Source organism: Alligator mississippiensis, chromosome 3, assembly GCF_030867095.1.
Source record: "Alligator mississippiensis isolate rAllMis1 chromosome 3, rAllMis1, whole genome shotgun sequence".
NCBI classification, from domain to species: Eukaryota; Metazoa; Chordata; order Crocodylia; family Alligatoridae; genus Alligator; species Alligator mississippiensis.
In genome coordinates, this window is record NC_081826.1 from 71,579,989 (window position 1) to 71,604,531 (window position 24,543).

At 47.6% G+C, this 24,543-nt stretch overlaps 1 long non-coding RNA gene across 1 annotated transcript; it reads left to right on the top strand.

The window, feature by feature from the left end:
• Window positions 1-630: 630 nt before the first annotated feature.
• On the top strand, window positions 631-24,543 carry LOC109285954 (uncharacterized). The gene is made up of 2 exons (XR_009460730.1): window positions 631-746; window positions 24,233-24,543. It is a non-coding gene; the product is annotated as an uncharacterized LOC109285954 (long non-coding RNA).

Genomic DNA, 24,543 nt, shown 5'->3' on the forward strand with positions numbered 1-24,543 from the left:
AATGATAAAGTTAATGTGAAGTTGCAATTTCTTTCCCTTAAAATATAGGCACACTGGATTGCCAGAACTAAGATTAAATTGCTATAATAGTTTTTGACTCCCCATTGGACATACTAAAATTAATCCCTTGTGGTTGCTTCTATAACATCTTCTCTGCTTTTAATAAGGAGCTTGTTAAATCACAGCCTGAGTTGTGCAAAGTTAATACTGAAACTGTTATGTTTTGTACTCGATTTCATAGACATTTGGGCTGGAAGGGACCTGGGAGGATCATTGAGTCCAGCCCTCTGGCCCAGGGGCAGGAAGTCAGCAGGGATCAGAAGATCCCAGCAAGATAAGCATCCAAATGTGTCTTGAAGGCATTCAAAGTGGGTCCTTGAACTGCCTCCGGCTGCAGTCTATTCCAAACCTTGGAGTCTTGGACAGTGAAGAAGTTCTTTCTTATTGTTGCAGGGCACCTTAGTGCCTGCTCCTAGAGAGGAGAAACTGCCAGGGAGAGAGCCCTGGCAGAACCAAGTGAGCACAGCTGCGGGTTGCCGGAGCAACTAAGGGGAGCCAGCTGGCCAGAAGGGGGCAGGGCCTGGCCCTTATAAAGCCCAGGGCCGAAGCCAGGCTAGCAGTTCTCTGCCAGCAGCCTGGAAGGCAGGAGCTCTGGGAGTGAGGATGTGGAAAGGAGCATGACTTGCAAGTACAGCTCATGATAGCCCTGAGAGGATGGGCACTAGGGTTTAGCCAGGGGGCTTTAGGTTTGTGTTACAGCCAGGAGGCTTGAGTTTGTTTGATGTTGTGTTATTACACCCGGAGGTTTGGGTGAGGCTGTAGGGGTTGGAGGAGGCCTCATCGGGGACTCACAGGGGAGTGAGAGACCCTGGCACCAGTGAGGGCACGCTAGGCCCTGAGATTTACAGGGCGGAGTTGTGGGCTCAGTTGAGCTCAGAGAGGAGCATTGACCTCAGTCATAGGGGCCCCAGAGAGTGTGGGGTGCCCTAGCGCCAGTAAGGGTGCAGGCTAGCGCCAAGAGGGTGCATTAATTTTACAGTGCCAGGAGGGCGAGGAGCGCGGCCAGTGGGTCGCGGGCGCAACCAGTAGGTTGCAGACGGGGGGGACATAGTCCCCGGATCGCATGTGGGGTACATAGGCCCCAGAGCGAGGGGCGATTTCATTGAGAAGCCCAGGGTGGGCACGGCAAGCCCCAAAGAGGGGGAGCGCCATACTGCATGATTGAGAAGCCCTAGCATGGGCGCGGCGAGACCCAAAGAGGGGGAGCGCCACATTAGCAGCCCTAGAGCGGGGCAATTACTGAGCAGCCCTAGAGCGGGGCAATTACTGAGCAGCCCGAGAGGGGCCATATTGAGGAGCCCGAGACGGGCATAGCGAGCCCGGCCGCAGGCTAGTGTGGCAACACCCCTCAGACCGAGGCAGGGCGCTGCGGTTGCCCCGAGAAGACAGGGAGTAGCAGCGCGGTGAGCCGGGGTCAGAGAGGGCATCTGTGCGGTTGGCCAGGGAAGGGCCGAGGCCCACTAGAGAGTCCCTGAGCGGGACCGCACCAGCAGGGAAGTCCCAGAGTGGACGAGAGTCTCAGTGAGAGGCTGGGTGCGAGAGAGAGCCCAGAGTGGGCTACACTATAGAGGAGGCCTGGGAAGCGGGCGTGCAGACCTAACAACGTCCATTACATCTGCGAGGCTTGGGGCATGGTATTAGGGGCTGGTAGGAGCCACGCATAGCCCATAAGGCTAGGGTGTCCGGGGAACACCCACCATATCGGGAGACCCCCAGGGGGTCCGGAAGAACCGCAGGGACAGAGGTCCCGAGTAGCCGTGCCCAGGGAGTCATAGGCAGCCTCCCAATCATATTCCAGCAAGACATGGCGGGCGAGAACTAGAGGGTGCCTTGGGCCGGCCTGACACGGAGCGAGGGACCTCGAGGAGATCATGGCCCTCCGCGAGGACCCCGCCGTGACACTTATATCCAGCCTGAATTGGTCACAGTGGAGTTTGACCATTCGATCTTGTCATCCCTTGCGGGGCTCTGGTGAACAGACGTTCCCCCAGATCCTGATGAGCACCCCTGATAAACTTATAGGTGGCCACCAGATCACCCCCGAGCCTGCGCTTTTCCAAGCTGAATAGCCCCATGGCTCTCAGCCTCTCATCATAAGGTCTGTTTTCCTGACCTCTGATCATGTGTGTGGCTCTCCTCTGCACTCTCTCAAGCTTCTCCACATCCTTTTTGAATTGTGGAGCCCAAAACTGGACACAGTGCTCCAGCTGTGGCCTCACCAAGGCCGAGTACAGTGGGAGAATGATGTCCTGGGATTTGCTTGAGAAGCATCTCTGGATGCAAGCCAGCGTTTTGCTCACTTTACTAGCCACAGCACCACACTGAAGGCTCATGTTCATCTTGTGGTCAATCATGACCCCCAAGTCCCTTTCATCTGTAGTGCTAACCAGGGTAGCACTACTGAGCCTATAAGCATGCTGCAGGTTTTTCCTCCCAAGTTGGAGAACCTTGCATTTTTTGGTGTTGAACACCATCAGGTTCTCATCCGCCCATTTCATGAGTCTGTCCAGATCTGCCTGGATCACCCTCCTGTCCTCAGGTGTGGATGCTTTACCCTAGAGTTTGGTGTTGTTGGCAAATTTGGCCAGTCTGCTTCTGACACCGATGTCCACATAACTGATGAAGATATTGAATAGTATAGGCCCTAGGACAGAGCCTTGTGGGACCCCATTGGTCACAGCGCACCAAGGTGATTGGCTCCCATCAACCACCACCCTCTGGGTCCTACCGTGGAGCCAGTTCCCCAGCCAGCAGATCGTGGTGACATCAAGGCCACAATTAGCCAGTTTAGCCAAGAGGTGATCGTGGGATACCAGATCGAAGGCTTTTTTAAAGTTGAGGTATATAACGTTGATCTCTTCCCCCTTGTCCAGGTGATAAGTCACCTAGTCATAAAAGGAAATGAGATTGGTCAAGCAAGACCTACCCGCAACAAACCCATGCTGGGTATCCCTCAGAATATTGCCTTCAGCTAGTCTGTTAAGGATGGCCTCCTTGATAATCTTTTCCAAGACCTTCCCCAGGAGAGAGGTCAGGTTGATGGACTTGTAGTTTGCCGGATCCACTTTTGTCCTTGGCCCTCTTCCAATCTTCAAGAAAATGTCGTGCCTATCATTGGGCACTACACCAGAGCACCAAGAGCTCTCAAAGATCCGTGCCAGGTGCTGAGCTATGATGTTCGCCAGCTCCCCCAAGTACCCTTGGGCGTAACCCATTAGGGCTGGCTGACTTGAAGGTATCCAGCCTGTCAAGGTGTTCCTTCACGAGGCCAGCTTTGATGGAGGGCAAGGAATCTCCCTCACCTGGGCCTCTCTGACCCAAAGTGGGCAGGGGCATTCCATGGGACTGGTGAAAAACTGACACAAAGTACCCATTTAGCAAGTTTGCTTTTTCCTAGGCGTCAGTTGCCCTATCTGGTTTAGCAGGGGTCCAATGTTGCCCTTGCTTTTACTTCGGCTCCCCACATATCTGAAAAAGGACTTTTTATTTTCCTTGATATTTGTAGCTAGCTGGAGTTCCATTGCAGCCTTGGCTTTCCTGATTTGCTCTCTGCAAGTCTGGACCAGAGCAGAGTATTCCTCCTTGGTGGCGGTTCCAGTCCTCCATCCTTTGTAGGTCTTCCTTTTAAGATGCAGGAGGTCCACCAGTTCCCTGGAGAGCCAAGGAGGCTGCTGTGCCCTTGTGCTGCCTTTCCTCCGAGACAGGATGGACTTCGCTTGCGCATCCAGGATTGCTCCCTTAAGGAGCAACCACTTGTCCTGAACTCCCCTCTCCATTGGGTTGTGGCCTTTTAGGGCCTCTCTGGCAAGCTTCCTTAGCTTGTCAAAGTCAGCTTTCCTGAAGTCGAAGGACTTCTGTATTACTGACTGACTATACTCATGACATTAGTACAGTTATGAAATTCATGGCATGGAAAAAAAATACCAGCAGGACCAGCACTTATTATTTATGACCATGAGCCTGTTCCCATAGATTATATGCTCTTTGTGCATAACTTGTAGCTACAAAACAGGCAGACTCTACTACTCAGTAGTTGATCACTTACTTTTTCAGATAACAGGTGAAATTACTTTTACTGTAAATGGGCATGGGGGTTGAAATATTTAAAATTTGAATATTTCAATTTGGAATTTTTAAATCAGAGTTACAGGACTAAGCAGTCCCTGGGAGACCAGGACTGAGTGCAGAAAAGAGCACTTGGTGACAACCTTCAATCTACTGAAGGCTGCTTGGTCCTGCAGCTCTGTATCTTCTTCATACCTGCTTCACCATTGAGTGGGCAGGGGGAAGAGTAGGGTGGGCTGCAATGAGTGATTTTCCATGCTGCCTCTGGAGGTAGAGAGGCAGCCTCTCCATCCCTCATGCCACGCCCCTGCTCCCGGCTGTTAAAAAAAAAAAAAAAAAAAGCCCTGAACTTTGTGGGGGGCGATCTCTGCTGCTCCCACTGCCCTTTGCTGCATGGGGGGCTCTGCCATGAACCTCCAGAAGCCCTGAGGCCACTGCAGCAGCTGGTGAGTGGAGGCTTTTTTCTTATTCTTCCCCCCCCCCCCCCCCAAAAGAGCCAGGAGCTGGGGCCGGGTGGGGCAGCCATGGGGGGGGAGCTGGAAGAGTGGGCAGGGATTTGGGAGGTGCTCAGAGCATCTGGGGGAGCAGGCATGGGATGGGGCCTGGTGGGGGTCCCTCATGGCCCCCCCCCACTTACCAGCGTGGAGTCTGGGTCCAGCTCCCTGTGGCAGCAAGCGGGAACTGCCTGAATCTCCTAAGCTCTTTGAATCGATTCAAAGGAGGGAGGCTGTATATTTGGCTGCAGTTGAGGCTGTACGTCTGTAAACAACTGAAATGCTGCATATTTGAAGCTCTTGAAAATACAGTGGCATTAAAGGGATGTAGCTGTGTTGGTCTGAGGACATAGGCAGACAAGGTTCTTTGGGTAGATCTGATCTTTCATTAGACCAACTAAATAGTCGGAGAAAATGTTTTTTGCAAGCTTTTGGGCACAAACACCCTTCTTCAGGCATAGGGAGAATTTGCTTGTTTCTTGAGGTAGGTCGTCACAATGGCCTGCTCAGGTGGGCAAACTGCCCAGACAGGTATCTCATGTGGCACACACCTTTGATGTAATGAATAAGCTATTTCTAGGTGAGAAGCTGCTCATTTAATATCCCGCTGTCTGAGGTTTACACACAGTTCCAGCCTCTCCTTTATCCTGTCCCAAGCCTCGCAGGTGTTCCTGCCATCTATCACTTCTGAGCCCTTTTGACCCAAGGCTTTATGCCCCTGTATCTATGCCTTGCTGGTGCTAGACTCTGCACACCTGTATCCATGCACCTCTGTTGCTAGGGCTCCCTGCACCCCTGTATCCACACCCTTAGGGCATCTCACTGTGTGTCACTAACTCTACCCAAATTCTGGGACCTTTTCTTCCAGGCATTAATGAAGCCTCCAAACCTCTCCTTATAGCCTCATCCTGGTCCTCTGGTGTAAACAAAAACACAAGCATAAGACCCTAGGTTATAACTTAAACATTATCAATAACAATAGTACTATGTTCCTTTAAGGGAACAAACTTCCAAACTTTAGGCAGAATGCCCCTAGCCTGAGGTACCTGAGAGGCTTCTGGATTCTTGCAGCACTTGAATTGCAAAGTAGGCAGCCCCAGTTCTCAGGCAGCTTTCACATGTAAAAGCTCCTTCTCCGACAGTTGCCTGAGAGAAAGTGCTTTGCTATCTCCAACCCTGAGTTTATATGATCCCAAACCCTGCCCCCTTCTGGTCATGTAACTCCTTGCAGGTGCTACCCAATTACCTCCTTATGCTGTTACCATGGGAAAATATATAGGAGAAACTAAACAACAAGTATGTATCAGAATTAACGCACACCAAAAAAATCAATTAAAGACAAAAATATCCAATTATCTGGGGTGCTCATTTCTCACAAGATGATCACTCTAATCTCTCAGTTCTAATCCTCAAAGGTTTTAATGTCATAATAATCCAACTTGCCCCTCTGCCTCAGTGGCTTTTATTTTATGATGGGCTAAGAACAGCCTAAAAAAACCTGATTGTTTCCAAACTGTGCTCTGTGGTCCACTTACCATTGGTCTGTGGAGAGCTGACTAATGACCTGATGCTAGCTATAAACCTTGTTTTCACTTGTTAAATAGTTTTAAAGAATCTACAATAATTAATTACTTATTTAGTTTCAACAATATTTAGAAATTATCATGGAGGGCTCTGGGTAACTTAATATACAGTTATTGCTACAATAAATCCAGAGCAGCCTTAAAGCCACTATTCAGAGAGGAACTCGGCCAGCTAGTTTCCTTCAAAAGAGTTCCTTTTCATAACTTCATCTTTTGCAGATCTTCAGTCCTGTCCAAAGATTCCCATCCAGCGTAATCTGGTTTTCACAGTGAGCCTGGAAGGTCACCAATTTTGCTGTCTTGGACTCATGAGGAGCAAGTCCTAGAGCCCTTGTAGAGAACACCCTGCCACCAGCTCTTTCTCTTATTTATAAGAAAAGGAATTAGGCTCATTTGTCCATGTTAGTCATTGCTCTGAAGGTAAGTCAGGTACAGATGGTTCTAGGTTAGTGATTTGCAACGAAGGCACCATGGCACCCTGGGGTGCCATAAGATCCCTGCAAAGTGACAGGTGATAAGTAGATAAACACAGGCTCCGACTCATCCCTGCCTGGCTGCTCCCCTGCCAAGACCCAGTACAAGGAGGTAAGCACTGCAAATAATGCATTTTGTCAAGGCAGTGTCCTTCAGGAGGGCCGCAATCTCCTTACGGCCCCCTCACCGTGCCAAGTCGGCCCAAGGGCACCCTCAAATTCTTGCCCACCATGTCTTTGCTGTTAGATAAGGTTGGGAGGCTGCCTTACGACTCCCTGGGCACGGTAAGCTGGGACCTCTGTCCCCCTGTGTTCCTGGACCCCCCGGGGGTCTCCGGGTATGATGGGTGCTCCCCAGGCACCCTAGCCTTATGGGCTACGTGTGGCTCCTACCAACCCCTAATACCACGCCCCAAGCCTCGCTGATGTACCAGACGTTGGACTGTCAACATAACACGCCCGTTCTCCCGGGCCTCCTCTATGATCTAGCCCACCCCTGGGCCTCCCTGGTAGTCTAGCCCACTCTGGGCTCTCTCTAATACCCAGCCCCGCCCTGGGACTCTCGTCAAGCCCACTCTGGGCCTTCTCTCAAAGTGTTGTCCCGCTCAGGGACCCTCTAGCGGGTCTCCGGTCCTTTAGGCCAACCGCACGGCTACCCTCTCTAATCCAGGCTCACCGCACTGCTATCCCCTCTCCTCGGGGACAACCACAGCACTCTGCCTCTGCTTGAGGGCTGTTGCCGCACTAGCCTACGGCCATGCTCGCTACGCCCGTCTTGGGCTTCTCAATATGGCGCTCTCCCTCTTCGGGGCTCGCTGTGCCCACCTTGGGCTTCTCAATAGTCCCCCTTCTCTGGGACCTTACATGCCCGCGCTGGGCTCCTCAATAGTATCGCCCCCTCTCTGGGGCTCGTTGTGCCCTCACTGGGGCGTCTCAAAGCTGCCCCTCTCTGGGGCTGGGGTCTACGTACCCCACACACAACCTGGGGTCCATGTTCCCCACCCGCAACCCACTGGTTGCGCTACTCGCCACAAGCTGCGCCTTCAGTGGCGCTCAAGTTGTACCTTCACTGGCGCTGCGCCTTCACTGGCACCGGGGTCCCCATACCACTGGGGTTCCCCCTTAAGGTACTGTACCCTCACTCAGGCGCTGGGGCCCCCACACCTCTGGGGTCCCTATGAGGCCTCCTCCAACCCCTACAGCCTCACCCAAACCTCCAGTGTAATAACAGAGCCAAACAAACTCAAGCCTCTTGGCTATAACTTAAACACATGCCCTCTGGCTGTAACAACTTAACTCCAAGCCGCCTGGCTAAACCATGGTGCTCCAACCTCTACGAGCTGCCATCCTCCACCCAGCTAGAGCAGTTCCTGTGATGCTCGCATACTAGCTCCAGGAGCCCGAGCCCCTGCCCCTCTGGCTGCTGGCAGGGAACTGCCAGCCTGGCCTTAGCCCTGGGCTTTATAAGGGCCAGGCCCTGCCTCCTACAGACAGCTGGCTCTCCTTAGCTTGGCCATGCAAACTGCCGCTGTGCTCATTGCCCTGGCAACCCTCATCTGGGCTCCTTGTGTCCTGCCAGGGCTCTCTCTCCCCTGCAGTTCCTACTCCCTAGGAGCAGGCACCGAGGTGCCCTGCGACACATTTGTTTTGGAGACTTAGTTTTTAGACTTAAAGACTGTAAAATTATATCAAGTCAAACTTAGTTTAAGGGCTTAAACCTGCAAATATCAGTTGAAAATTGTACTCCTCTATGTGGTCTCATGGCCAATGAAACCAATCACATGAATCAAGATATTCATCTGAACAAAAGTTTAAATTAATATGAAACTAGTCTTAAGTCAGCTGACATTTCAACATTACTCACTAATATATCAATTTAGTCTGGTTATTATTGGCATCTGGAAATCAGACTGTTCCTCAGAGTGGATGTTGTGGGATCTTGTGAGAAGGTCCCCAAACCTCAATGTTTTCCGCAGACATTTATAAACTTTGGAAAAAAATATAAAGTTAAAACTAGCTCATCATTGTTTTTCCTTCTGTTTTAATTTTTGAACAGGCAAAGATTGCCATAGAAACTCTTAGAAACAGACACCAAAAAATACCTGGAAGTATACTAACTGCTCTGCTGGAATGATTTGGTAAACATCAGAAAGACAACTATTTTTTTTTAATTAAAAAAGTTACATATGTTATTCAAAAACATTTACAAAACTATTTAAAATTAAGTTACAATTTTAAAATTATATGTAGGTTCACTTTTATTGCTTTAAAAATTGCAATTTTCCCCCTTGAAAGAGATTAAAAATACACAAAGCAGACATTCAGTAAGTTGCTTTATTTTAAATATTTCTGTATCTCCATTTTTCCTGAAATGGGCTATATCTTTCCTATCTGAAAGTAGAACATGGCTAAAAACTAAAGCTTTGTGATGATGACTCCCTATAGAAAATATTGTATTAAGAAAAGGTCCCCCCCGCCCCCATTCAGCATGGGGAAAAAGCTCCTTGCCTTCTATTTGCATACACGGAAACCTCATTAAATAATGTTGTCCATCATTAAACTGCTGCCAAAAGTAGCATGTGTTCACTAATGGAATCCAACTATTAAGTTGATTAAATGCAGCCAACATTGAGGATGGCTATAGAACACATGGCCCATATTGGGCAAACATACTGATGGGACCTTTTTTTATTAATTAGAAATTTTATTAAAAGCACACTTACCACCCTACATTTACAAAGCTTCACTTCACATATTGAACATTCTTATTTTACCAAAACTTCATATCACAAAAACAACTACACATCCAAAAACATACAACTACATATAGTTAAACCCTTTATATAGCAACATACATCAACCTCCCACAAAAACCCCTTACAGAACTTTCTCTTCATATAGTACCCCATGAAAAACTGAATCTTTCTGCCCCTCCCATTAGTCCTCTGTAGCTTCTGTGAAACAAGTGTGTCCAGTTCTTTTTTCCTCTACTTTTCCTCCTCCTCTTCTCTGATCTCTTCCTTGTCCTGATCAATATAGTATTTCAGTTCATACAGCCCCAGCTTCAGGCACTTTCTTTCAGTGAAAGCCACCCCCTTAAAAACCCAGAGGTTTCTTACTTTCCATAAACTAGTCTTAACACATGCTAATAAAGTCCTTTGGTATGAGTCCATATAGTTCCACCTCTCATGCTAACATCAGGCTTATTTTGTTGATACTCAGAAAGCACTGGACCCTTTTCCACACACACTTTGCATATGTGAACTCCCAAAACACATATCCCACCATTTCTTGTTCCTTGTATCTCTTCCTTGGGCACCCTGATGAGCTTCTTAAGCTCCATCTGTGTTGAATCTCTCTCTGGCAAGATATTTCTTACAACCATTAACCACCACCGCTCCCCACACTTTCTTCACTTGTCCTTCTGTGAAATTTCCCACCGGCACCATCCTGTTTCTCTCTCTTACCACTTTCATCAATTTCTTAAGATCCTTCAGGACTATTAAGTAATAAAATGGGATTCTGGACTAATATTAAAAGATTGATATGACACCTTGTTCGATAAATGACAGAAAGGCTTTATTTACTACAAGTATTCAAGATTAAATGAGCCCAAGCTAAAGGAAAATCCAGTGTATAGCTATAAGGTGATAATTTCTCACCAAACAGACAACAGAGGTGGTCTGTTTTCTTGGCAGCTTCTCCAGGTGTGGATCCTCTTACCTAGAAAAAAGCTGGGTGCTGCAGCAGTTCTTATCAGAAGGATCTTTCATTCCTGAAGCATGCACTGTTAGCTGTTTTATTCTTACACCCTTTAGCTCATCATCTTCAAAACATTCTTGTAATTGCATAAATCAAGAAGGAGTCCTAAGCAGTAATTGGCAGGAAAATCCTGTTAATCAAACTGATCATTATTGGTTATCAGAAAGTTCCAATTTGAATGAATTACTACTAAGTGTAGAACATATCAAGAATGTGATCAACAACTAGGAAAACACAAGGTTTTTGAGGAGTCGTCCTTGGAAGATCAAGGGAACCACTAAAGCAAAACAAAAATAAATCAGGAGGAAGCAGCAAAACAAGAGTAAATCAGGAGACACCTATCACATACGGAGAACGACTCTTCCTGCACATAAATACATAAATAGAAATATTTACCACACTAATTAAACAAGGATAGACATTTTACACAGTTACATACCAGACAACTAGGAGCCTGCTTAAAATCATCATGAATATAGTAAGATAAGCTGGAAGTGATACCTCATTCATAGATGTTAGGGTCGGAAGGGACCTCAATAGATCATCGAGTCCGACCCCCTGCATAAACAGGAAAGAGTGCTGGGTCTAGATGACCCCAGCTAGATACTCATCTAACCTCCTCTTGAAGACCCCCAGGGTAGGGGAGAGCACCACCTCCCTTGGGAGCCTGTTCCAGACCTTGGCCACTCGAACTGTGAAGAAGTTCTTCCTAATGTCCAATCTAAATCTGCTCTCTGCTAGCTTGTGGCCATTGTTTCTTGTAACCCCCAGGGGCGCCTTGGTGAAAAAATACTCACCAATTCCCTTCTGTGACCCCGTGATGAACTTAAAGGCAGCCACAAGGTCGCCTCTCAACCTTCTCTTGCGGAAGCTGAAAAGGTCCAGTTTCTCTAGTCTCTCCTCGTAGGGCTTGGTCTGCAGGCCCTTGACCATACGAGTTGCCCTTCTCTGGACCCTCTCCAGGTTATCCGCATCCCTCTTGAATTGTGGCGCCCAGAATTGCACGCAGTACTCCAACTGCGGTCTGACCAGTGCCCGATAGATCTGACCAGCGCCCGATAGAGGGGAAGTATCACCTCCTTGGACCTATTCGTCATGCATCTGCTGATGCACGATAAAGTGCCATTGGCTTTTTTGATGGCTTCGTCACACTGCCGGCTCATGTTCATTTTGGAGTCCACTAGGACTCCAAGATCCCTTTCCACCTCTGTGCCACCCAGCAGGTCATTCCCTAGGCTGTAGGTGTGCTGGACATTTTTCCTCCCTAGGTGCAGCACTTTGCATTTCTCCTTGTTGAACTGCATCCTGTTGTTTTCTGCCCACTTGTCCAATCTATCCAGGTCTGCCTGCAGCTGTTCCCTGCCCTCCGGCATGTCCACTTCTCCCCATAGCTTTGTGTCATCTGCAAACTTGGACAAAGTACATTTGACTCCCTCGTCCACGTCACTGATGAAGACATTAAAGAGTATCAGTCCAAGGACCGAGCCCTGCGGGACCCCACTGCCCACACCCTTCCAGGTCGAGACCGACCCATCCACCACGACTCTCTGGGTGCGGCCCTCTAGCCAATTCGCCACCCACTGGACTGTGTAGTCATCCACGTCACAGCCTCTTAACTTGTTCACCAGTATGGGGTGGGATACCGTATCGAAGGCCTTCCTGAAGTCTAAGTATACGACATCCACCCCTCCTTCTGTGTCCAGGCATTTTGTATCCTGGTCATAAAAAGAGACTAGATTGGTCAGGCACGATCTGCCTGCCACGAACCCGTGCTGGTTTCCCCTCAGCATAATTTGTCCTGCTGGGCTCTCACAAATGTGAGCCTTGATAATTTTTTCAAAGACTTTACCAAGGATGGAGGTGAGACTGACTGGCCTATAGTTGCCCGGGTCCTCCTTCCTCCCCTTTTTGAAAATGGGGACCACATTAGCCCTTTTCCAGTCCTCCGGGACTTGGCCCGTGCGCCACGAGTGTTCGAATATTCCCACCAGTGGCTCTGCAATGATGTCGACCAGTGCCTTCAGTACCCTCAGATGGAGCTCATCCAGGCCTGCCGACTTAAAGGCATCCAGTTCTTCCAAGTGACTCTGCACCATCTCAGGATCTACGTATGGAAGTCTGGCACCTTGCTGCTGCCTCTCTACAACCCCAGTGAGAGACTTGTCATGTCCCTCACTTAGGAACGCTGAGGCAAAGAACTCGTTGAGGAGTTCAGCCTTGTCCCCCCTGTCTGTCACCAAATGTTTCTGCCCATTTAGCAGGGGTCCTATTCCTCCCTGGGCCTTCCTTTTACTCCCTATATATCTAAAAAAACAATTTCTTGTTGTCTTTTACTTGGGTTGCCATCCTCAGCTCCATGGTAGCTTTGGCCCGTCTAACTGCCTCCCTACAAGCACGAGCAGAGGAGGTATATTCATCTTTAGTGATCTCACCTTGTTTCCACTTTTTATGTGCTCCCCTTTTGGCCCTTAGGCTGCCCTGGATTTCTCTGGTCAGCCATGGAAGCCTCCTGGCCCCTTTCCCTTTTTTGCCTCGCTCGGGGATCGTCTTGCTTTGTGCCCGAAGGATCGTTTCCTTAAGGCACAGCCACCCTTCTTGGGCTCCCATCCCTTCAAAACTCCTACTCTGCAGTGCGTCCTTGACTAATTGCCTGAGTTCACTGAGATCAGCTTTTCTAAAGTCTAGCACTTCCACCCTACTAGTTACCTTACCCACTTGACGTCTTATGTTGAATTCTATCATTAGGTGATCACTGTCTCCCAAATGGCTACCGATCTGGAGGTCCCCTACCATGTCATCCCCTGTTGCCAATACTAGATCCAGTATGGCATTCCCCCTAGTGGGACCGTGTACCTCCTGTGTCAGGTGGCGGTCCTGTACACAAGTTAGAAACCTGCGTGAGTGATGGAACCTTGCTGTCTGCGTCTCCCAGCAGATGTCCGGGTAGTTTAGGTCCCCCATGACTACCGCCTCTTTAGCTTTTATGGTCTCCGAGAGTTGCCTCAGGAGCCCCGCATCTATTTCTTCCCCTTGGTGTGGGGGTCTGTAGCAGACCCCTACCACCAAATCCCTTTCTCCTTGCCCCCCATGTAGCCTAACCCACAATCCTTCTACTTCCTCAACCTTGGATTCTGTCTTGATGAGGGTTGATGTATATTGCTCACTGACATAAAGTGCAACCCCCCCCCTTTCTTCCCCGACCTGTCCTTTCTGTACAATCTATAGCCCTCAATATGTACTGCCCAGTCATGGGATGAATCCCACCAGGTTTCCGTTAGCCCCACTAAGTCATAGGTGTTTAGTGCAAGCAGGAGCTTTATTTCTTCTCAAATGGCCTAGCTGTGAACTCACATCCTCTTGCACTATGCAGTTAGCATAAATATTTTGTATTTCAACTTTTGTGAGTAGGACCAGCTTAGCTTGAGTTTCACAGTCATCAAGGATCCCCAGCCATACCTTCCCTATTTTAGACCTCTGTGTGAAACCTTCCATCCTGATGTAATGAATCAGTGGTTGCCATGCCCATGTACTCTTCAAAGAGGTCTGATATACCCCACCTTTCTTCCAAATTGCAGCTACATGAAATTGGATGATATGCACAGCTTTCCCCTCTCCCTTTGTTACCACTTTGCATCATGTGTTTACATATTTTGCATAAACGAATAATCCCAAATCTGGAAGCTCCCATCCACCGCATCTCTCTTGTTTTGTACAGTTCAGATATAGCCAACCTTTCTCTTTTGGCATTCCAGAAGAACACACATATTAACCTCTGTGTTTTTGCCATCTGCCACCATGTTGGTGGGAATACAATTCCCATATATAGAATAATTGGCAGTAACACAGGCTTAACCACTGCCACTTCTCTGGCAAAGGACAGTGTCCTTCTGGACCATAACTATAGTATTTGCTGTAGCTTTGCCATCACCTTTCCTCATGCTATATTACCTTTCTCTTTGGCATCTATAGGATCCCTAGAACTCTGATTTCTCTCTCTTATTTGAAAGCCCAACTTCTTCATGTCCCTCCACTTCAACACTCCCATTATGGTGCTTTTTGATCTATTTAGTTTTTACCTTGATGTATGCTTTAGCACCCTTTCCATTGAAAGTCTGTCTCAAACTACTACATTTGTATCATCCATGTATAATATGCATTTTACCACTTCCCCTCCTATTATCTTTACTTCGCTAATGACCTTGTCATTTCTTATTCTTTGTGCTAATGGTTCAATGCCACACACAAACAATAGTGGTGACAGGAAGCACCCCTGTCTTACCCTGTATGGATTTCAAAAGCCCCGCTTAGATGCCCATTAATTTGGACTTGACTCTCCACTTCTCCAACCTCCAACCTTATCCAACATATACATTTCTCTAGGAACCCCATTTTTCCTAGCACTTCAAATATATAATCATGATCCACTCTGTCATACTTTTTCTAAATCTAGGTTTGCTATAACTGTGTTTGTTTCCCTCTCTTGGATGTGGGACAGTGTATCTCTGACCACTCTAATTGCTTTGGAGATCCTTCTACCTCAGGGGTGGGCAATTATTTTGGGTGGGAGGCTGCTTACCAAATTTTGGTGAGCTGTCAAGGGCTGCATGGTTAGCCCCGCCCCTTGATAGTTGCCCTGCTCTCAGTCACCATATTGGGACCAGATGCCTAACCCCTGACCTTTGCCACCGGAGGTCCCTCCCCATGCCCTGGAAGTACTCCTTTTGGGAGGGAGGGTGCTGCAATCTTGAAACTGGAAAAAACTCCAAATTGTATGCAAAAAAAATTAAGACATCTACCATAACTTATTTTAATTTTATTTAAAACTTTTGTACTGATTTATATGTTTGGAAAGTGTATCTAGAGGTGATTGCATAACAGTTCAAAATACAGTCCTACTATATACTGTATTGTGTGTGGGCGGTAAGGAGGTGTATGTGGCAGGCTGTGGTTGTGGGGTGGGGTGTGAGTATGGTGGGTGTGGATGGGTGTGGGGCTTGTGGTTGCGGTGGGGCTGTTGGAGGGTGTGGGGTTATGGTGGGTGGGGTGGGAGGGGGATAGAGAGAGAGAGAGACGGGCTGGGCCACTGGCTCAATCATGTGTGGCTCTTGATGACTGTGCCTGGCTGCATCGCATGAGGCTCACAGACCCCACATCCAGGCTCTACACCCTGGGTGTCCGCCACCCCCTAGGACACTGGCTTGGGCTCTGTGTTCACACCCGCCACCACCACCACTCCCCTGTGATTTCCCTGCTTTCCCTCCTGGATGCTTGCCCACTACTGCTTCCCAGCCACTTTGGCCTACACGTAGGAGGCCTGCCAAAAATGTGGAAGTATTTGACACCAAACTTTGGGGCAAAGCATCCACACCAGAAGACAGGCGGGTGATCCAGGCTGACCTGGACAGGCTCAGCAAGTGGGCGGACGAGCATCTGATGGTGTTCAACGCCGATAAATGCAAGGTTCTCCACCTTGGGAAGAAAAACCCGCAGCATCCTTATAGGCTCGGCAGTGCTATGTTGGCTAGCACTATGCAAGAAAGAGACTTGGGGGTCATCATTGACCACAAGATGAACATGAGCCTGCAATGTGATGCTGTGGCTAGTAAAGCGACCAAAATGCTGGCTTGCATCCATAGATGCTTCTCAAGCAAATCCCGGGACGTCATTCTCCCCTTGTACTCGGCCTTGGTGAGGCCGCAGCTGGAGTACTGTGTCCAGTTTTGGGCTCCACAATTCAAAAAGGATGTGGAGAAACTTGAGAGAGTCCAGAGAAGAGCCACGCGCATGATCAGAGGTCAGGGAAGCAGACCCTACGATGACAGGCTGAGAGCCCTGGGGCTCTTTAGCCTGGAAAAGCACAGGCTCAGGGGTGATCTGATGACCACCTATAAGTTTATCAGGGGTGACCACCAGTATCTGGGGGAACGTTTGTTCACCAGAGCGCCCCTAGGGATGACGACTAGGTAGAATGGTCATAAACTGCTACAAGACTGTTTCAGGCTGGACATAAGGAAGAATTTCTTTACTGTCCGAGCCCCCAAGGTCTGGAACAGCCTGCCACCGGAGGTAGTTCAAGCGCCTTCATTGAACACCTTCAAGAGCAAACTGGATGCTTATCTTGCTGGGATCCTATGACCCCAGCTGACTTCCTGCCCTTTGGGCAGGGGGCTGGACTCGATGATCTTCCAAGGTCCCTTCCAGCCCTAATGTCTATGAAATCTATGAAGTATCTGAAGCCCCAGGCTACGGTGGAGGATGCTTGCCGGTAGCAGGTCCACATATGGTTCTTGGATGATTCAAATGGATTTGGACCCAATCTGGCTAATTTGACCTAGGACATAATTTGTTTTCCTTAAAAACAAAAAAACATAATTTGTACCATACGTAATTAGGTATAAAGGTGCTGTTTAAAAAGATATTTATGGAGCACCTATGCTGAAATTTGCTGCAGTTTTAAGAAAGGTAAAATGTATTAATTCTGGATGAAGTAAGCCTATGGGTACCTGTAGTACTTTGCCCATATGCAATGACTCTTTCTTGTGTAGTAACAGCTAATGTAGAGGCCATCATAGTGTGGGTATAATTTAGGGTTATTTTTGCTCATGTGCATCACTTTACACTTATCAACAGTAACTTTCATATCATTTGCTCAATAGTGCCAAATCCTTCTGTAGTTCCTCACAGTTCACCACTTTGATAATTTAGTGTCACCCACAAATTTGGCCACCTTGCTATTCACCCCCTTTTTCAAATCATTAATGTATACATTAAATAGCACTGGTCCCAACACAGATCACTGGGGGACCTTGCTTTTTATTTCCTTCCATCCTGAAAACTGACCATTTATACTCACTTTTTGCTTTCTATCTTTAAGCCAGTTTCTACTGGACATCCCCTGTAGTCCCATGATTACCTAACTTAATTAACAGCCTCTGATGGGGAACCTTCTCAAAGGTTTTTTGGAAGTCCAAATATACCATTTCAACTGGATCACCCTAATCCACCTTAATGATGCTCTCAGAAAACTCTAGTAGGTTGATGAGGCATGATTTCCCTTTGACAAAGCCATGTTGATTTCTCCCCAGCAAGTTACGTTCATCCACATGTTGAACAATTTTTTTTTATTATTGTTTCAACCAGTTTTCCAGGAGCAGAAGTTTAACTCACCAGCCTGTAGTTCCCTGTATCCCTCTAGAGCCCTTTTTAAATGTTGGAATCATGCTGGCAACCATCCAATCTTCTTGTACTAGGCTGTTTTTTGTGATAGGTTGTATACTGCAGTTAGGAGTTCAGCGATTTCCAATCTGAGCTTGTTCATGACCCTAGTTAGTTATGTGTTAGTGTTTCATAACTACATGTTAGGCCTATGGGTGTGGAAGCTTGGGTTTTCACAGCTAGGTAAGGAGAAGATGGGATGTTTGGTAGACATTTCAGATACTTAGGACAGGCATGAGTGGACCTTTTGCTTCACTGTGGAGAGTACTTGGTTAATAAAGTAAGTGCAATCCCACCTGAAAATGGCATGGCTCTCATGGACTCCAGCTTACATCTTCCATGAGAACCTAGAGAACTAAGGCCTGCCTACTCTGCAGCCTGAAATGATTGCAGACCACTACAACAGAGGGAGACTTTGAAGACGGGAAGGGGATGGGAGCAGATACTTCACTGTAATCATGAGAGAAGTAGATGTATTTTGTGGGGAGGCTGAAGGAAAAGGATATTTTGAGGAGGTGGGGAGAAGTGATGAGAAATTTGATAATTAATTAGTGCTCATAAATAAAATAATTATATGGACAACTGGGAAATATGAAATTGTGATGGTACATTTGGAATGGGTATGAAGGAAATATCATGTGAGACAGAGAACTGGATTGAGAGTAGAAGTCTACAGCAGCCATAGCTGGAAAATTATGAGCTGAAAGAGAGTTCTTAAGGGTTTAGACATATGCTTTGCATGTCATGCTTATCCCTGGGCAGAGCCAAGAGGGGAGTTGAGGTGGGAGGGGGTGAGGGGGGACGACAATGCAGTGACACAAAGGTGTGCACTCTCTTTGCTCACCAGCTCTTTGGTGTGGCTTTTGTTAGAGCTGTAGGTATGGAATATATCTGGACCCTTGGTGGCGAATACTGCCACTTACCCTTCCCCGAATTCAGCAGAGGGAAAAGATGTGTGTGTGGGAGGGTGGGGGTGGAAGTAGTAGCAGTTCAGCAGTAGAGGAAAAGGGGGTGGGGGAAGTGGAGATGGCATTTACTCCCTGGGTTCTGGATCCATGCCAAAGCAGTGGCTCTGGCAGAAGCCACACTGGTGAGTTCAAAGGGCTCACTGTGCATTCACTGCACAACCTGGGGGTAGGGGAGAGGGTGGGAAGGGGGACAACTGCACAGTTGTACCCAGTACTTCCTTGGATCTACCCCTGTGACCATCTAGGAAATAGTGTGTTAAATTAGTTCTTCAGTTTAGGGTATGAGTTGATTAGTAAGAACTGCTTATTAAAATCCTAGCAGTTTAGCTCAAAGAATATGGCAAACTGTCTTATCTAAACATATATGCCATTGAGAACTGTTTAAGTGTCCACCTACCAGTAAATTTTGACAGAAACATCCAAACAAACGATGGAGCAGTAATTTGCAAGTTTGTGGACCAGTTATTGGGAAATCCCTTGCACTCTACAGTAACAAGTGGGTGTCTCAGGGCCAGTCAGTTGGCCCACCCACTTACCTCTGGGCTAACTGTCCACCTTCCTTTCCTGCCATGCCTTGATGATAATGATTAAGAGATGTCAGTCAGGTGGGAGGTTGCCCATTTACTTGCCCTGATGCCAAGGGCCTATACGCATGGCTCCGGCCATCCCTGTACCATGTCCTATGCCTTGCAGATAGCATCCATGTTCTTCCAGTGTCACACACTGAGACCTGAGCTCCAGAGTCTCACACGGGACTCTCACTCCCCACTGAAGCTCGTAGTTCCAGTGCATTCTCACTGGACTCTCCATTGTTCCTGACTCTGGGCTCCAAGCCCCATTTCCACACTGGGCTTCTCAGTATCCCCAAGCTTATCCCCTGCCCTACAGTGGGCCTCAACAATCCCCAATTCCTTCACCCCAGGAGCTTCTTATATAGATCACTGAAGGCTCAGGGCCTCACCCCCTGGAGCCCCATTCCTGGCTCCTATGTGCTGCCTCAGAGCTCTCAGTGAGTCTGGGTGCTGCCCCAGGCCCCACTCAAATCTCACCATGAATCTGGGCTCCTTCTTTGTTCTTATTACCCACAGAGATGTGGGGCCTGGGGTTGGATTAGTCGAGTCTGCTGGAGCATGGTAACTATCATGCTCTAGCAGACTCCAGAGTCTTGTGTATCAGTGTTCCCACACTGAAAAAGGGCAGCGGGAGTGCTTTAACGGAAGCTCATTCGGTGCTAATACATGAGACACTCCAGGTGCTTTAATTAGAGTGGCTCTCAGAGCTGTTCTTATTAAAACACGCCCCCCCCCCCCCCCCGCCACTCCTGGAGCACTTGTATAAATGCCCCTTTTATTTAAATAGCTCTAGGTCTTGCTCTTCCCTGCAGTATTTTGGAGCTGGGATCTATAATTGGCAGGAACCAAGGAAAGGCGGTTGAGAGCAATCATATCTGGAAGGTAGCTGAGATGTGAGGAGAGAACTAAGCTAAGTGACAAGGATCTGCGAATGGGTAATGTGGGATGAAGATTAGATCAGGTGCTGGTGCCAGACACACTTGATCTTCTTTTTTTGACAAAATAACTACTCAGGTTGATGAAAGGGATGTTGTGGATATTGTGTGTCTGCACTTCAGCAAGGCTTTTGACAAAGTTCCACGTGAGCGTCTCATCAATTGTAGAAATGTGGGCTAGACAAATTTACTATAAGGTGGATAGACAACTGACTCAATAGCTGCAAGTGAAGGGTAATTATAAATTGATCCATGTCAAGTTGACATGAGGTTTCAAGCCAGGCTTGTCCAACATGCGGCCCACGGGCTGCCATGCAGCCCGCCAAGCCATTTTCTGTGGCCTGCGGTGCTACAACAGGAAATGGAAGTAAACGTTGTTTACTTTTGTTCCCACCCCTTGTCCCTCCCCCAGCCCCTCAGCAGCTTCCTAATGGCTGCTGAAGGGCTGGGGAAGGGACAAGGTTCCCACCCGCACTGTGTCAGCTTGACATTGTCGACGCGGTGTGTGTGGGAAGAGGAGTAGCCAGTAGCAAAAGTGCGGGTCATCTGTGCAGCGCGGGGCCGTCCTGGGCAGAGTTTGCACTGGCCAGCACCATGGGCGGCGAGCGGAGCCCAGCCAGGCACATGCAGGGTGAGGGGAGCTGGCACGAAACCTTCCCCAGTCAACTTCCCCCACGCTAAATCACCGCTTGCACCTGGCTCTGCCCCTTGGGGCTGTGGCTGGGGAGAAGGAGGCATCATCCCAGGGCCCCCGCGCCTGCCCTGATCCACACTCACCTGCGTGGTTCATCTTCCTGGAGGCAGGTGGAGAAGTTGCAGCTGGGGGCTGCCTGGGCGCTGCCCTGTGCCCAGCTCGCAGATCCCCATGTGAGCGCACGGCGCCAGCCTGGGCTTGTTGCACCGCCTCCGCTTCCTCCACCTCCTCCTCCTCTCTCCCCGGCAGAGGAAGCCCCCTTTTTTTTTTTTTGCTAGCTCTGGGCTGGGAGCCTCTGGGCGGGCTTGCAAGGCATGCATGGCAGAGCCTGGGGCGGGGGCTTGGGTGGCTTGGGTCCCTGCCCCATGGCTGCTCCACCTGTAGAGCCTGGCACATGCAGGCTGCAGCATCATGGCCCTCACCCGGCTCCTCCTGTGCATCCATTAGAAGCTTTGTTCTTATAACTCGAAAGGATCCCATTAAAGGTGAAAGCGATGGGAAGTTCTGTGGTATCCTTGTAAGATTCTGTCTCATCCAGTCTGATGTCTGGTGTAACACAGGCCATAGAATTTCACCTGCTGAATTTCACTGCTTCCTGTGAGGTCTTTGAATATGGCTCGCTGGCCCACTGGGTGATAAAAAGTTCATGATCCAGCCCCACATTCAAAAAGGTTGGACACCCCTGTTTCAAGCGGAGACCCAGAGAGGTTTGTCTTGGGCCCTATGCTGTTCAGCATATTTTTCAATTAGGTGGATGCTAGAATAGAGAGCTGCTTGAGTAAATCTGTAGATGACATGAAACTGGGAAGGACTGCACAATTCAGAAGGAACTCTGCAGACTAGAAAGCTGGCCTGGAGCTAATGGGATAAAGTTCAGTGCTGACAAATGCAAAGTGCTATACCTCAGGAACAGTAATACAAAATACAAATATAAAATGGTATCTTTAGCTCAATGGCAGCAATATGGTGAAAGATCTGGGATATTTAGCAGATCACAGATTCAGTATGAGTCTACAATGTGATGCAGATGCACAAAAGGTGAACGTGGTTTTGGGATGAATCAGTAGAAGCATTAGGTACAAGACAAGGGAGGTGATAGTGCCTCTTCACTTAGCACTGGGTAGGCCTCATCTAAAGTACTGTGTGAAGTTCTGGGCTCCACATATTAAAAAGATGTAGAGAAGTTAGAGAGGATCCAGAGGTGGGCAACAAAAATGAAAAAGCGGGTGGAAGGCAAGTCATATGAGAAGAGGTTGAAGAAAATAGGCATGTTTAGTTTATGGAAAAGGCGCTTAAGAGGGGACATGATAACAGTCGTCAAACTTGAAGGCTGCCACAAAGAAGAATTGGATGCTGGATGCTATTCTCTTTTACTGCAGGGTAGGACAGATCATAGCTAGAATTTATAGGAAAGCAGGTTTAGGTTGGATATCAGGGAAAATGTCTTCACTGTTAGAATGGTGAAGCAACGGAAAAGACTGCCTAGGGAAATTGTGGAAACCCCATTACTGGAGGTGTTCAAGAAGTTGGATAAACCTTGGTTAGGGATGATCTAGGAATAACTATGCCTATGGCATGCTATCAATATTTTCTATGGTTCTGGGCTGCCACATGGGGATAGAAAGGATTTTTCCCCTTCCTGTTGTTACACGTGTCAGTGTTTTTTTGGGGGGAGGAGGGGTTGGAGTTTGTTTGGGGTTTTTTTTGCCTTCCTCGGAAGCATTGGTTGTTGGCTGAAGCCAAGCCTGGGAATTTTGACTGGGGTGTGCCAATGTACCTGCTATGAGTAAAACCCAGAGATTCCTGGCTAGAGGGTCTCCATATTTGGGGCAGGAAATAATTTTACCCCCATGGTTAGGTTGGTATGGACTGTGGGAGGTTTTGCCCTCCTCTAATGTGGGGCATGGCCCTCTTCCTTGGATCTCTTGAGTACATTTTAACAAACTTTGCAGCACCAGGGCTTGTGTGGTTTCTCTGCTTTACCTGTGGCAGATTAGGTTGTTATGTCTTGTGGTTGTGTCAGGGTTGACTGTAGTTTTGCTAATATGTTGGACAATAGATTTATGTAGGATGGTTTGGATAGGGATGATCCTCAGGCAGGGTTTTGGATTAGATGAACTCTGGAAGTTCCTTCCAATTCTACTTTTCTAGGATTTCTATGAAAAAAGCTAGTACTGGGAGCTAGTAAGAAGAAAAGGATTCAGACAGGAGACCAAGGAGAGGAAACTAGGATAAAGATCCTGGAAGGAAGAGACAGGACAGAACAGAAGGGATAATATCTTTGAAGCATGCACCTTCAGTAGCTAGAATGGAACCCCAAATTCCTCCATTTCACCATTCCTTTGCTATCAGCAAATATCTGTGAAATCTGTGTTATTTATGAGTTCAGTAGAGGAGCTATAGTCAGGCTTTCAGGAATAGAATAACATTATTAGTGTACTAAACTAAAGGAGAGCGATGTAACTGGGAGACATCTCAATTGTATGACTGCTTGGAGCCCCAGCTTATAACCAATTCTATTCAACCAACATGATTACATTTGCACAAGCCTCTTAAAGGGTGCATATCTTTACAAAACCCACTGGCAAAAGGTGTGTCATCTTTCTCATGCTGGAACAAAAAGAATGACAATCTACTACTTTTATTAGTACTCTGCTAGAGACAGAAATATGTGCAGTAGTTGTAAATGTTCCTGCCCTGCTGGTAAATCCAGTGCATCATGTGATAGATCTTTTTTAACCTTTAGAATGAAACACATACACACAAATGCTAATATAGCACTAAAATTTCAAAGTCAAGCCTGGAATGCTAGGATGAAGCCTCTCCTTGGACATGCTTTATGGTAGTCTTTAACTGCATCATTACATATTATTGCTTCCTCCCCCCACAGGGCCATTATCTTATTCAGTACCACTCTGAAGCCACTCTGGGGTAAATCAAGGCTGCATAATGAAGACTTTTCTATAGAACCCTATCTTATCTATTTCAGAAGTTAGAAAGTTCAGAATGAAGTAGATAGGGCACTGCAGAGAGACAAAGGATGGTTTCTATGTAATGCAATTATAGATCACCTTAGGGAATGTGATTCTATTCCAGTTTGGCCACAGAGTTCCTTTGTGACGGCAGACAAGTCATTTAAATCAGAGTTTTCAGAGATATTAGTGTTCCTCCTGTTTGGGTGGCCTCAGTGGTTCCCTTGATCTTCCCCAGACAACTGCTCAAAAACCTTGTGTTTTTTCTGGTTGTTAATCAATTTCTTGATATGTTCCAACTTAGTAGAAATGGATAATCTCTTGTTACTGAGGAAGGTAATTCAATCAAAATGTGGATTTTCTGATCACCAGTAATGAACAATCTGATTGATAGGATTTTCCTGATAATTACTGCTTGGGACTTTCTTGATTTATACAGCTACAAGAATGCTTTGAAGATTTGAAGAGCTAAAGGGTATAAAAGAAGAATGATAAAAGAAGAATGAAACAGCTAACTGTGTGCATGCATCAAGAATGAAAGATCCTTCTGACAAGAACTGCTGCTGCACTCAGCTGATGTTCGGGTGACCAGATCCACACCTCAAGAAGCCGACAAGAAATAGACCACTTCTTTTGCCTGTATTGGTGAGAAATTATCACTTTACAGCTAAATACTGGACTTTGTTTTGCTTTAGGCTCATTTAATAGTGAATACTTGTACTAAATAAAGTTTTTCTGTCATTCCTTGAA